At 36.1% G+C, this 14594-nt stretch overlaps 1 protein-coding gene across 6 annotated transcripts in view; it reads left to right on the plus strand.

Annotated features, from left to right (window-relative positions):
• The window catches only part of FRS2 (fibroblast growth factor receptor substrate 2), a 107713-nt gene that overhangs the window by 29220 nt on the left and 63899 nt on the right, over nucleotides 1–14594 (plus strand). For 4 of the 6 annotated variants that reach the window (XM_034644557.1, XM_034644562.1, XM_034644561.1 and 1 more), the window contains exon 2: nucleotides 8571–8669. The exons of 1 other annotated variant lie outside the window; for it this stretch is intronic. The gene's annotated coding sequence lies outside the window, so the exon portion shown is untranslated. Of the gene's footprint in view, nucleotides 1–6678; nucleotides 7093–8570; nucleotides 8670–14594 lie in introns of those variants that run through there. One more of the 6 variants, XM_034644560.1, reaches the window with a different exon arrangement.

Raw genomic sequence — 14594 nt, forward strand, 5'->3', positions numbered from 1 at the left:
GACTCTGGTCTTCCACTCCAGGTACAATTGCTTTTTGTATTGTATCACAGCTGCTTTAAAGGGCTGAAGGTTGGGGCGCCTGGGTGGTGCAGTCGTTAAGCATCTGCCTTCAGCTCAGGGCGTGATCCCAGCGTTCTGGGATCAAGCCCCACGTCAGGCTTCTCTAGGAGCCTGCTTCTTCCTCTCCCACTCCCCCTGCTTGTGTTCCCTCTCTCGCTGGCTGTCTCTCTCTGTCAAATAACTAAATAAAAATCTTAAAAAAAAAAATAAAGGGCTGAAGGTTGTCCTTGGTCATTTTGTGCCTCTATTCAAGACTTCTTTTCCCTGCTCCTTCCAGTCATACATAAAACACACATAAAAATATTGGAAGGAAACTTAATTACACTCTTTGTATACTGAGTAAATGGGATCAGTTAATTCAGTGGTGGCTTTCTGTGGAAGGAGGAGGAAGCACCTGGCTATTGCTCAGGGGTGTGTCAGATGGGAGTGTAATGGGGAAGCATGAGAATCTTCTTTTGCCTATGGGGAAGCAGAAGGAAGTGAGAGAGAATATAAGGGACTATGACTCCTACCTGCTAGACCAATGAGTATTTTTCAGTTTGTGATGAATGTACTTTTTTAAAGATTTTATTTATTTATTTATTTGAGACAGACAGAGAGAGAGAGAGAGAGAGAAAACCAACACAAGCAGGGGAAGGAATAGCAAAGGAGGGAGAGGGACAAGCAGACTCTCAACTCAGTGTGGAGCCTGACATGAGGCTTGATCTCACAACCCTGAGGGCATGTCCTGAGACAAACCAAGAGTCGGGATGATCAACTGACTGAGCCACGCAGGTGCCCCTCTGATGAATAGTAATCTAGTCTGGAATACACTAGTAAGAATGGGTACCATTTGTAGAGGTAGAAAAACTAATAAGACCTTATTGACTTAAAGAAAGGAAAAATTTAGGTATAAAAAGTAATATAATTTCTGAGAAAGCTTATAATAAGTTTGTGACTGATAACCATATGGCATAATAACTTGTGTATTTCATGAATGTGATTATTTTACAGTGCTTCATTTAGGTATATTAAGCATTTTTCTTTTTCTTTTTTAGAGTTTGTTTGTTTGTTTGTTTATTTATTTATTTTTAGTAATCTCTATACCCAGTGTGGGGCTGGAACTCATGACCCCAAAATCAAGAGTTGCATGCTTTATGACTGAGCCAGCCATGTGCCCCTTCTTTGATTTTTAATCCCTATTTATGTTGCTGTCAGCTTACAACCAAAATAATTTAGATAAAACTTTGAAAAAATTCTGTATATGAATTCTTGAAACCATGACTCTAGCTCTGAAATTTGCTGCCTGAGCATCATCCTCCTTTTCTCTGACCCTTAGAATGGCCTGTCACCTAGAGGACACACTGGAATGGTAGCATATCTCAATTTATTGGAAAGACCATGTTTCTGGTCCTAAAAGTTTGATGGTCTTAAGTAAGACCTGTTTGGCTATCATGTATTACGCCACACTTACTCAAAAATGGGTGTTTCTTTTTTACAGTGGCTGTAGCATTCTAATGGTTTTGGCCGTTATAGGAGATTGAGGTTGGTAAATCAATCCAGTGTAAAATACTTAATATGTAAAGTTGTGTGCAGTATAATGGATAGATTATAGGACTGGGAATCAGGAAATCTCAGCTGTCCTTATATAGTTTTGTTGCTAAACAAAACTTTCTTAGTCTCTTTATGGAAGTGTGATTATAACACTCTTATTCTTCCTTAAATAATGGAATGAGACTAATCAAAATAATGTGAACATGTATTGATACACAAGATATATGGTTATTGGTAAAGTTCTGTTTTTTCTTCGTGGATAATTTTCCCTCTGTTTACTGCTTCATTTTGCTTTTTCTGGGTCAGTTCTCTTTCAGTTTACTTTTTAAAAATTTTGCATACATTTGCCTTCAGTATTTCATTCTGAAAAAATTTAAGTATACAGCAAAATCTAGAAAGAGAGGCATTGATCTTTCTCTTCGAGTTTCTTCAAATGTTTTTCTACTTGGGACCCAGTTCAAGGCCTCTTTCCATTTTCAAGGCAACTATTATTTTTCTCTTCTCTAAATTTATAATTATCATTTATATTTCATCGTTTAATACTCAGCAGTTTCACTCTGATATTATTCATGAATTGTTTTCATGCCTTAGTCTTGGCGAGCCCCACCACACACACTTCACACCTCTTCTGCATTGCTAAATTTCAAACTCCTTGAGTGCAGGAGTCTTGTCTCATATGCATCTCTCCCTTTCATGGTTCCTAACATGTGGGCACTCATTGTTAAATACTTAAGTTTTCTTTGGTTGCTGTACCTCTCAGTCTGTTTCTTGTTTCAGTATATGGGTGTTCAATGTAAATAATATACAGTGGACCCCCCTCATCTGCAGGGGATATGTCCAAGGATGCCTGACACTGCAGAGAGTACCAAACCCTATTATGCACTCTATTTTTTTCCTATACATACATACCTATGATAAAGTTTAATTTATAAAATAGATGCAGTAAGAGATTAATAATAATAAAATAGAACAACTACAACAATATATTGTAATAAAAGTTATGTGAATGTGGTTTCTCTCAGAATATCTTATTGTACTGTCCTCACCCTTTTTGTGATGATGTGAGATGATAAAATGACTACGTGGTGAGATGAAGTAAAGTGAATGACGTAGGCATTGTGACATAGCGTTGTGCTACTATTGATCTTCAGACACTGTGTCAGAAGGAAGATCATCTCCTGGACTGCAGTTGGCTGTGGGTAACTGAAACCATGGACAAGAGGAGGGGGATTACTGTATATGATTTTAAGGCTTTTAAGCCTTTGTAGAAGTTGTTTATATTTGGAAATCTGCTACGTAGTCAGTACATGAAATTGAGCAGTTATATGTTGTAAATCAGCATAGTCCATTAGTATTGGAAAGGGAAACCGAGTCTCATGGTTTTTATCTTTATATGAAGAGAACTTCATTAATTTAAAAAATTAATAGATTCTGATGTAGTTGTTCATGATTTTAATCTTGTGCTTTGAAGCGTTTTCTTTTTCTGGAATGAGGTTCTTGGTTTTGACTGTGTAAGAAGAAATATGTTAATTAGATTATATTTAGTTGGTGAATTTGTACCCACAAGAATGTGACTTTTAAAAAGTTGCAAGTTGCTACAGTTCTTGCAGATAAGATTGTTTCCTGTTTTCTTTTGCATATTTAGTACTTTGTATATTTTTCCATGAGGTAGCCTTTCAGTTTGGTCATTTGTATTGTTTGACATTCAGACTTAAAGGTAAATTAAACACTACCATCCCTGGTGCTTACAAATGCTAGCCATTGAAAATGTCAAAATTTGGAATTGACCCAAGAGTTACAAATAATATAAGCTTTTGTATAAATATATCCAAATATATATTCTTGGGGGAAAGAATAAATAAAACACTGTGTTTATGGAGTAGTTTTAAACAGTTAGGCTTTAGAATTGCTACATGCCCAAAGTATTCCTCCAGTGAATTGCATACTGTATCAGCTCATGAATTGTGTTATAAGAAAGGTATTTAGTACACTGGACCTCAGTACTACTGAAAATTCAGTAGAATTGACAGAAATCAACATAATAGTTTGAAAAAGTGATGTGTACTCAATTGAGACAGTTTTAGATCTTTTTAACATGACAGAATCTGCTTTACCTCTTCAAATTTTTTTATTTTTTTATTTTTATTTAAACATTTAAGTGATATTTGTATATATGTAGTTTTAAAAGTCGAGTAATATTTGAAAGCTTATAAAAACAGCAGTTGTCCTCTCTCTTCTTTTTACCTCTAATTCCCAGTCTTTAGAGGCAATTAGTTTCAGTTCTTTTAACTATTTGTTCTGATATTCTAAGTCAGTTCTGCTTTGTGTTGGCTTTTCATTTTAGGTAGTAGTTCATTTTAGTAGTAGTTCATTTTGACTTCCTTCTAAGAAAGATGAGGATTAGTCATTGTAATTAATCTACTGCCTGCAAACATTTACATAAACTTCCTTTTCTGTCATGTTCCTTTTATAGGCTATCGGATTTTTTGGGTAAATTCTTTATTTAGTATTTAAATTATTATGACTATGCAAATATTTTTCACAGCTGCGTCACAAATTCACTGGGATTGCATTTCCTTTATTGTCCAACTTAATTGTTTTTTCAAATAATTATCCGAGTTTGAAATTTTATGTGCTTTGTGCCTATTATTAATCCATTTGCAATTCTCTGACAAATCTAAGCTTTCAATATGGCTGGATATATCAGGCAGTCTCTTTGCCTCATTTTTGTCTTGGAGACTGCCTTCTGTATCCTATGTAGAATGCAGACTTTCACATAATTCTTCCTGTTTTTCAGTAAGGAATTTCGTCTTGCTTTCAGTTGTGGCTTGTGTTCCTGAGATCGGGGTCTCTGCTCCATCGTCCCCAGAGATGCATCTCTAGACTTTCTTTCATCAGGGATGAGGAAAAGATTGGTTTTTGGGAGGAGGCCACTTAAATGAAGTTTTAGTCTGTCATCTCATTTCTAGCCCCGTGCCGCGTTTTTGTCTTCGTCATGCTTCGAATATCTGAATTTCTCCAGCATGCATCAACTTACTTCTCTTTTTTTATTGTGGTAATATGATAAAATATACATAACCTAAAATTTTCCATCCTAACCACTTTCAAGTGTATAGTTCAGTGGTATTAAGTATGTTCACATTGTTGTGTAACGGTCACCACTGTCCATCAATCTTCAGAATTTTTACATCAGCCCAAACTGAAGCTGTCCCTACCCAACTCTAACTCCCCATGTCGTTTCCCACCGCAGCCCCTAGCAACCGTTCTACTTCCTGTCTTCACCAGCTTGCTTCTTGATGGCTGCTTCTTGGGTTTAGGTTTCAGCTTTCTTGTTCTCGTTAATTTAGTTACCACTTTTTTTCCCCTTTCTGGCTTCCAGAATATTGTTGACTTCTCTCATTTGCTGTTGTATCTTTCTTCATTTTCTTTATTCTTATGGGTTTTATATTCTAAAAATTCTAACCTTTTAAGGTGAGGTTTTAGGAAGGAGTCAAGGTCAGTCTTGCTTAACTGAATGTCTGCTCTTCCCCCCTAAATTCCTTGTTTATCATTTTTAAAATTCAGTTTTTTAAAAAACTATTTATTAGAGAGAGAGCTAGTGAGAGAGAGCATGAGTAGGGGCAGGGGAGAGGGAGAAGCAGACTCCCTGAGGAGTCAGGGAGTGTGATGTGGGGCTCCACCCCAGGACCCCGAGATCATGACCTGAGGGCACACGCTTAACTGACTGAGCCACCCAGGCACCCAGTTATTTATTTATTTTTTAAAGCCCAACATGGTACTTAAACTCATGACCCTGAGATCAAGACCTGAGCTGAGATCAAGAGTCAGATGCTTAACCAAGTGAGCCACGTAGGTGCCCCAATTTTTTTTTTTTAATTAGGAATTTAGATACAGATGTGCCAGACAAATAAAGACAGCCTTATAGTTGTATTGTCTATCAGATTAGGGTTTATAGATGTGCTCCTTCATTATCCCTGATTCCTTTTGGGTTGGCTGGTTTTGATTCCTCAGACCTATTACAACCTCCTCTTCCCTCCCTCTAGCATACCCAGGATGGGCCCACTGTGCTAAGATATATTCTCTGGTGCTACAGCAGTTTCATAGCAGTGAGAGCCTGGCACAGAAGTGGGGAGTGATTTTGGGAGATAGACTGTTACCTAGAAATTTCTGTAAAAGTGTAGTTGAGGTATTTCTTCCTCTGTGCAACTTCTCTGAGTGCTCTTGGCAGAATTAATTTCTCCTTCTGGGCCATGACACCTGTCAATCATTCTAACTACATTAGGTCTGTCTATACTAGATAACTACATTATATGATCTGTCTCCTTTCTTTCTTAGGCCTAGTGTTTCACAAAGTTTGGAGAGCATTCCCACATTCTCATACAGTTTTTGGTCCACAATAAGTAATAAACAATTATTTACTAAATGAAAATTAATCCACCTGGACTGATTGAATTTCCTGCTTTCTAGCAAGTATATTGTCCTCATGCCCTTTATCACCAGTGTCTACTGACAGTTATGCCAGAAACTGTTATGTGCTTTTTGCTTGTTACTGGAGGTCAGTTCTGTGTGGTGAAAATGCCTGGGTTCAGATAAATAAGCAAGTTTCTTAACCTCTCTGTGGTTTAGTTTTTTTTAACCTATAAAATAGAGGTAATATCTACCATGTAATGTTGTGAGAATTAAATGACTACTTCCGCAGGCTAGATCAATGCCTGGCACATTGTTTTATGGTGAAGCCTTTTTTCGTCTTTATGGGAAGATTATTTCCTATAATATCATTAGCATCTGATGATAATAGATGATGATTTTTGATAGAAAATCAAAGTAAAATGACAAATCTAGCTACTATTAAAATATTTAGTTCTTTGTCTTTTGTATATGAACATGTTCGGAAATGATCTCCTTGGGCAATAACAGATATGGCATCTAGATAATAATTTAATCTGGGAGAAGTAGTGTCCTCCATGTGTTATATACCTGTTAAAATTCTGTATTTTTTTTTAAAGATTTTATTTATTTATTTGACAGAGATAGAGACAGCCAGCGAGAGAGGGAACACAGCATGGGGAGTGGGAGAGGAAGAAGCAGGCTCATTGCGGAAGAGCCTGATGTGGGGCTCGATCCCATAACGCCGGGATCACACCCTGAGCCGAAGGCAGATGCTTAACCGCTGTGCCACCCAAGCGCCCCTGTATTCTTAAATATAATCTAAGATTCCCAGATTCTTTTCAACAGAAATATATTAGATAACAGTGTCAATATTCATGCTCTTTTCTTCTGAAGAAGAGTTTCAGGCAGCTCATTGGTGACTTTGGTTTCTGGCATGCTTTGTTTTCTTCTAACATCTCACTTCCGAGACTGTGTGCTGAGGGAAGAGAACCCTCCACCATTCGGTCAGCAGTTACAGAAAACTTGCTTATGCACTTAAGCGTTGTGGATGCAAGCGAGAAGAAGGCATAATTGTTTTTCTCAAGGAACCATCATCCCTTCATCATTTCGGTAATATGAAAATCAGATGTTTTGGCAGAATGTACTCACACTCTTTGACCCAGAATTCCATTTATAAAGTATTATAAATGGAATAAAAATGTGCACAGAAATTTATGCACAAGGTGTTCATGAAAATATTAATTATAGAAACAGTAAAAAAAGACATGACTTTTGGTACATCCACTATGTTTTCTAGGCTTTCAATTAAAAACATGATATTACTTAAATAATTAACATTGTATTAAAAAAAATCTGTTCTGGTCCAATTATGTGGGAGGATGACTAGAGGGTTAGGTCAGTTGTTGAATTCCATGATCCGTTAAGAGGAGTGGTAAAGTGCACAGGTCTGTGTTAAAGTTTGTTGTGAGCATTAAATGAAACACTGTATGTAACCTAAAAAAAAAAATCTCAGTAGATATTTGGGGCTCTTCCTGTTACTGTTTTTCCTTATACTCATTCCCTCCTTAATGGTTTTTCTCTATAATCTTCCTCCAGTCAATCTAAACCAGGAATGGCAGTGTTTTGTTTGGTGTGACAGCTCCCATTGCTTTGTAATAACCATCTAGAGGTTTCCGAGGCTTTTGCCAAGCTCTATAGAGCTGTCACCTGTTACCTGTTTGGTCAGTTTTGAAGGAGGGGAAGTAGCAGTGCTGTATATCACCTTGGGTTTGCTCTCCTTTTTAAACTTTGTCTCTTTGTACACATAGTCACTCCCTTTTCTCTTTGGGTTTTCAAGTATTTTTTGTTCTTGTACCTTATTTTGATAGGAGTTTGTTAGCTCTCATCTGCCTGCTTTTTAAAGCGTTTTGATTGTTACTGTTGTTGTTTGATAGCATAAATTATTCCTCATTATAGAGTAGTAATCCAGAAATAGCCTTAGGTCCTCTTTAGTCCTGTTTCTTCTAGGCCTCTCATGAAACACAAATAGAGCTAGCTTGTAAGGCTGACTTGAACACGCCTCATTTATTTTATTTTTTTTTTGAACATGTCTCATTTAAAGAAGAGTTAGGTTCTGTGTGAACTTTTTCTTCTTACTCCCTAACTAGAAAGCTATGTTTAGCTTCAATCAAGTGCAAGAACTCTTCTGTAAGGGATTATAGTCTTCTTTTAGGGCAGGTGGATTATAACCAGAAAAATTTTGTCGTTGTTAAATGGCATAAGTTTGAATTTATGTTGTTTAGGTATAATTTACGTAGTAAACTACAGTCAATAAATTATAACTGGTGATTAATGAAATATCCCTTAGCACATAGGCAAAAATGATTTCGCTTTATAACACATCTTGAAAGTTATATAGAAATGAAGTTATGGACACTATAAAAAGTATTTACTTTTCTTGATGACTTTTTGCACATTGATAAGTCCAGGGTATTTATAAAGTATCGTAAATCAGACCTTTATTTATATTAAAAAGAGTATTAACAGTTGGATTTCGAAATCACTTGCCTTGGTTTTAATTTTTTTTTTTTTGTTATTTTTAAATCCAGGAATTAAAACCATATGGTGTTCAATGAGTTTTATTTTGACTCAATTTGAAGGAGAGGCTGAAGACGTTTTAATGATATTACTCAGCTAGAAATCAGAAGGTAGGTTCCTTGAGTGAGCTGTCTTTAACTTTTATGACCTCAGCTACTTTTGTCCTATAACATAATTTAGGACATCTAATGCATGATTGTCATGAACCCTAAAAATCTGTGGCCTTTTTTCTTTCCCCACAAATCTCTGCCAAAATTCAGTTTTTTTCCTACTGAATTTTTAATGCTTTAGGTATTTATTAGATGTCAATATGCATTTCCAAATGCTTGATTATTTTTTCTGAATTTTAATCTGAAAAGACTATCAGTTTTTTTTAAAGCTATGTTTGATTTTGTTTAGATTGTTCTTCTAGTCATTAAAGTGTAGTTTTAACTCTATATGGTAACTGGCTCCTGAGAGTCAAAACAAAACAAAACACATAGAGTCCCCCAGTTTCACCCTCCCCACAAACCTTGTATCACATTTATATTGACAAGTAATAAAATTAACATATTTGAGCTTTAACATTCTAAACAGTGGGGAAAGCATTAATGAACTGTAAAGTAGCCCTGCAGAGAAATCTGGCAGAGGAAGAGGAGTGTGTTTTATATGTTGAAAAGTCAGCCTGTGGCAATCAGGCACTTACTTGCTCTGCACCGTTTTAACAGAGAATTGAATAGTTTTGTCAAATACAGATATTTTACCAAGTTGTTTGTTAAAACAAAAGAGGACTATTTAAGGCCTTTGACAATGATTTTTTTTTTAAATTTTGACCTTAAAATGACCCCTAAAAGGCAGAGGTTGCCCCTTGTTGTAGAACCTCAAAGTGAGTAACTCCTGCCGGGAAGAAAGCTGTTGAGAATAGATAGAAGGTGGTTTTAGGTGTGGTAGGGTAATTTCTGTTACCTCAGTATAGTCACTCCTTGCGTTTAGTTATTTTCTTGTGTCATTGCTTATTATTGATTGTATTCTTTTGAAATAAATCTAAAATTGATGAGTTTTTTCTCATCTTCTAAATTAGGAGCGATTATCTGAAATGTGTAAGAATAAATTTCTAAGACCTTACAGGATAAATCAGTTGGTTGAAAGTGAACAATACTTTTGTGTCTCCAGAGAGATTCAAAATAGAGTCTCTTTTCCCATGTCAGGGTGGGGCAAGTAAAAATGAATGTTACCCTTACCTGATTTGTCAGTAAGAATTCCTGGTGGCAGTAAAAACCAATTCAAGCATATCGCATGTTTTAAAAGGATACGAATAGAGCTCAGGGGCTCATCAAATTGTTGCTCCAGGGTTAGAGAACCAGTATTCAGGGCTAAGCAGCCAGAAACAATGCCCAAAATCACATTGCACAATGATTCCCATGAGGATGCTGGTAGCATCTAGAGACAGACTGACAGACGCCACAGCCTGCCCCAGTGACACGGCTAGCTCTGGATGACTCTGAATGCTGCCACCTCTGCCCTGGACTTGACCTTGCTGCAATTACTCCTCCGTTAATGTGGGAGAGAGTTCCTTTTGGTCTTGATTTCGCCTGCTCACTAGTTGTCCATTTGTGTAGTCTGGGCTGGGCATGTGTATTTGGCAGAACCCATGTCCTACATGTATAGGACATGTGGGAAAGTGTTTAATCTTTCGAAATCATAAAATTGGGGCGGTGGATTCTCAAATTTAAGATGCAGAAAACTATTTGACCTTCTGAAATTGTAAGTTGGGGAAGTTCCCAAACTACAGGCAAGTTCAGATGCTAGGCAGACCAAAAAAAAAGATAAACATTGACTGCAACGGATGTTTTATATGTAGTATGTGTTGAGTCCTCACTGTGATGGTCACCATGCTTAAAGTGTCTCACAAGCCCTATCACGGATCGTCCTCACAGCGATCGACATGAAATAATAGACCAAGAGAGATCCTACAGTTAGTCAGTTCAGAGCCGAGACACAAACTCAGAGCTATGATTCCAAAGCCTGTGCTTATAACCTCTGTATTAAACTGGCTCTTTAAAAAAATCCCCCCAATACATTTATTTCAAAATCTTGTAAATAAATCTGTTAGATTGACCACTGAATTTATTAAAATCTTATATGTGGCATATATATGTATTTAGGTATTTTAAAGGAAGTTGAAAATCTGTGGCTTTAATTTTCTCTATTTTCAAATGACTGAATAATTTCTAATTCTTTTTCTCATTTTGTGAATTGTCATTTCTCATTTTGTGACTTTGCCACAGGCTATAGCCTGATACAGTGCTTTCTTCCCGAATATCAGTGCTTGGAAGCCAGTTGCTGAATGTAAGGGAGACAGATGGACAAGAAGGAGAGGGGACATAGAGTGACCAAGACTGTGGCAGGAAGGGAGAAATATCAGACACACACACACATACACACACACACACCAAGGAGACACAAATACATATGGAAGGAATGCTGGGGGGGGCACATGACACACATGTTATCCTACAAGCAGCATCATTCTTTGTGTCCTTTGCTGTTTGTAATGGCAGCTTGAAACACAGTGGAACTCCCCCTTCTCTGCTTTAGGAAAGTCATTGAGGCCTTTTTTTTTTTTTTTTAAGTTTGATTCAGTGCTTTCTTTAGAGTAAACTGAGTTTTAAGCCTCTGTACCAGTTTCCATTTTAAATTGACTTATGTACTTCTATTTTAAAGCTAAAAAATATGTGATATCTAGGGGTAATAAACAGGAGCTGTTATTTAACTTGGGATGTATCCAACTTGGTTTGGGGGGGGAAGAATCATAAAGAGAAACTCCCATAGTTACTATGATGTCAGCCAAGTTGGAGTATTTCTTCATCAACCACAACTCTTGTTAATTATTGCTTTAGCACAAGTCTGTCTGTCCTGCAGATTTTTCTGTGCTACCAAAATAGAGCTTTATAATAATGTTATTTTATTCACTTGTGCCTTTGGGACTAAATGGGCAGCTGTAATTTTTGTGAAAGTGAGTAGATCAAGCGCCCTTCCACACACATACTCTCGTAGGCAGTCTAAATGTGGGGTGGGTGCTAGAGAAATACAGGATGTAAGGTAAAGGCCCATGAAATTAAAAGTGATTTTTGTCTTCTTTACATATTACATTTTTAATATTGAATACACTATGTTTCTTGTCCTTTCCTCCGTCTATTCTTTCTTAGGATATAAATTTTAATTTGAGAACTCTTATTTTTCTATGGATTTGTTTTGTCCAATGCCGGCTGTATACAAAGGAGTTTTGTATAAATGCAATTATGTTATTTACTCGACTATTCTACTACTTTACCCTGAGATTTAAGCCTCTTTTATTAACATTTTTAGTGGGCCAGCAATCCTCAAATGGGCAGTAGTCCTCTTATTAATCTACCAGGTTGAAAATATGATGTTTTCATATAGATAAGTTTCTTATCTTTATGGACATTAGCTAATGGTGAATTTAATTAGTCATCTTTTAAGAGATGTCCTGCTGGGCCAGAACGGTGATCCATCCAACCCAGACTGTCCTAAAGAGCAGACTGTCCTAAAGAGCTGCAGCAGGGAAACAGGTTACTTATTGGAATTCTGTCATTCCTAAAGGACACATAGGCCGTTTCTGATTTCCCTTACTTAACGTACTGTACTCAGAATTCGTGCATTCTTTTAAACTCTTCAGCATGGCACTCCGTTCTGATTATGTTATGTATGCATTAAGCTAAAATACTTATTATAGATTTGTTGGGATGGGTAGCTCTGGGGAAAAATACCATTTATAATGTGAACTTCAGTTCTTTCTTTGCTCATAAGCTGTTTCAGTTTCTTCACCTGTAAAATATAAAATGATTTCACAGTTTTTTTTCCCCTGCTACTCTCAAAATCTGTTCTGTTATTTCTAGTATGGCCAATTTATAAGGCTTGTCTTTCTCACCCTCCTTCCTAGCATTTCCCCCCCCTACATGCCATTTAAATATAGAATATTAAGCAAGTTCTTTATGTGTCGTGAAGGAGGCACAAGTTATGTAGGGCAGCTGAATCCCTTTGAATTATCTGATGGCTGTAACTAAAAGTTCTGTGGATTTTTAGGAGAACAGTATTTAATAGCTGTAGTTCAAAGAAAACAGGTAGAGCTTGTATTGGGTGTTTTAGGATATGGGTTTATTGAAGGTCTTTTCATGTGATATAAATTCGGCTTTTTAATTTGCTGGGAACTAGTTGAAGACATTGGTCATTCCTTCTTTCTTTTCGTCTCTTCTACAATACCCATCATGAGAAATTATCTTAAAAGACTTTGGTTGTGGAAAAAAAAGTCTCTAATATATTGCTGAAAAATATTTAGAGCCCACCAGAACTACTAAAGAATGAAGATGGTATTTTCTTCCTAACAGATAAAGGAGAAATTTAGAAAAAAATTATTACTCCTTCTTGGTTGATTTCTATTTTTGAAGATATGGGTTAGCAAGTAGAAAAGAAAAGGGCTGAAGTGAGCATTATAAACATTGTTTCCACTTTTGAGGACATTAATGGAATTGGGTGACAGTTCCTGGGACACATCCTTAATGATGACAGCATCTTCAAGAAGAAGGTATCAAATACTGAGGTCTTTTGGTATTCAAGTAACTCAGCTTCCTGAAAGAAAGGTAAACCTGCTTTAATATCAAGCCACTCCATAGTGACTATTTTATTGTGTATAGTGTTAAAATTCATGAAAAACAATAAAGCCACAGACTCTGATACTTAGATTTGTATAAATCTCCTTGTTATGGATAATGTTGAAAACATAGAAGAAAATTAACTCTGGAAATATTTACCTTGATGTTCTACATACATAGAATCACATGTTAAGATTTTTCTATTGTTTCTTAGTAAGAAATACATTTTATATCATGGCCAGCATGTGCCTAGCATTTTTGTATTCAAAACAAAAGTTTTTAAAAATAATAGTTACTCATGCTGTGTGTATGAGTGCCAGGGGAAGGAAAGGAAGGAGAGAGAGAAAGAGACAAACATTCACGGTAGGGAGAGATTGTGTGTGTGATGAAGTTTTAAGAAAAAATACTCTGTATGCTGTGTACTTCCATTTTCTTAAAATATAAAACAAAAGTAGCAAATGCTATAGGTGATGCCCCCGACATTGACTTCAGAACCATACAAGCTATCCCATTATCTTTATTTAGTCTTAATGGTAGGTCTGCACATGAAGTATTTTGTCATTGAGAGAGAAGCACGAAAATCCTAAGGGTTTTTTTTTTTTTTTAATAAAAATAAGGTTGTATTATTCATAATTGGTGTTCTGGGAGAGAGTGTGTCCTCCCTTTCATCATTCCTAACCATTAGTGCAATGAATTAAAGTTGAGAGAGATTTTTTTGTGTGTTAATTTATGCTGACAATTCCCAGGACACAATCAAGTATTTAGAAGACCAGCATATGTATTTAGGCCTTTGGAAACTTTAAATCATCAATCTGTTGAATCTCTTCTCTGTAAAGGAGTCCAGTTATTTAAATGGAGTGTTTTTTAGTCAGTGGGGATAATTAGTTCCAAGGAATTTTCAACTCTTCCACATGACTAGGGACACCAGTGAAGCAAGGCTACCTTTCCTCAGTGATGTGTCCTGATTGTAATTGCCTTTTTATTTTACAATAAGTATGTTACTTTTATTTATTTTATTGTGTCATAGGCAGTGGGTGCATCTAATAATAATCAAATTTACATTTCTGAAAAAATATTTCTACAAAATATTTTCTGATTGATGCCTCATTAAACATTAGATTCTGTTCAGTATAAAGAACTGAGGCCAATAAGTGTTATCTCATGGAGTCAGGAAGTAAGGTGTTCCACATGAGAGAATTTTCTACAAAAGGAAAATCAGGAATCTTTACTAATTTTGTTGTAAATTTTAAGAAACAAATGGGATACTTTAATGTATGTATTTGTATATATCTATATGTTAGGAGTGAAAGAAATATTTCAGAACATCCGGAAAAGTACAAAAACTGTTTTGATAAATACCTGTGTACCCCGTCTATTAAATCT

Source organism: Ailuropoda melanoleuca, chromosome 15, assembly GCF_002007445.2.
Source record: "Ailuropoda melanoleuca isolate Jingjing chromosome 15, ASM200744v2, whole genome shotgun sequence".
Lineage (NCBI taxonomy): Eukaryota > Metazoa > Chordata > Mammalia > Carnivora > Ursidae > Ailuropoda > Ailuropoda melanoleuca.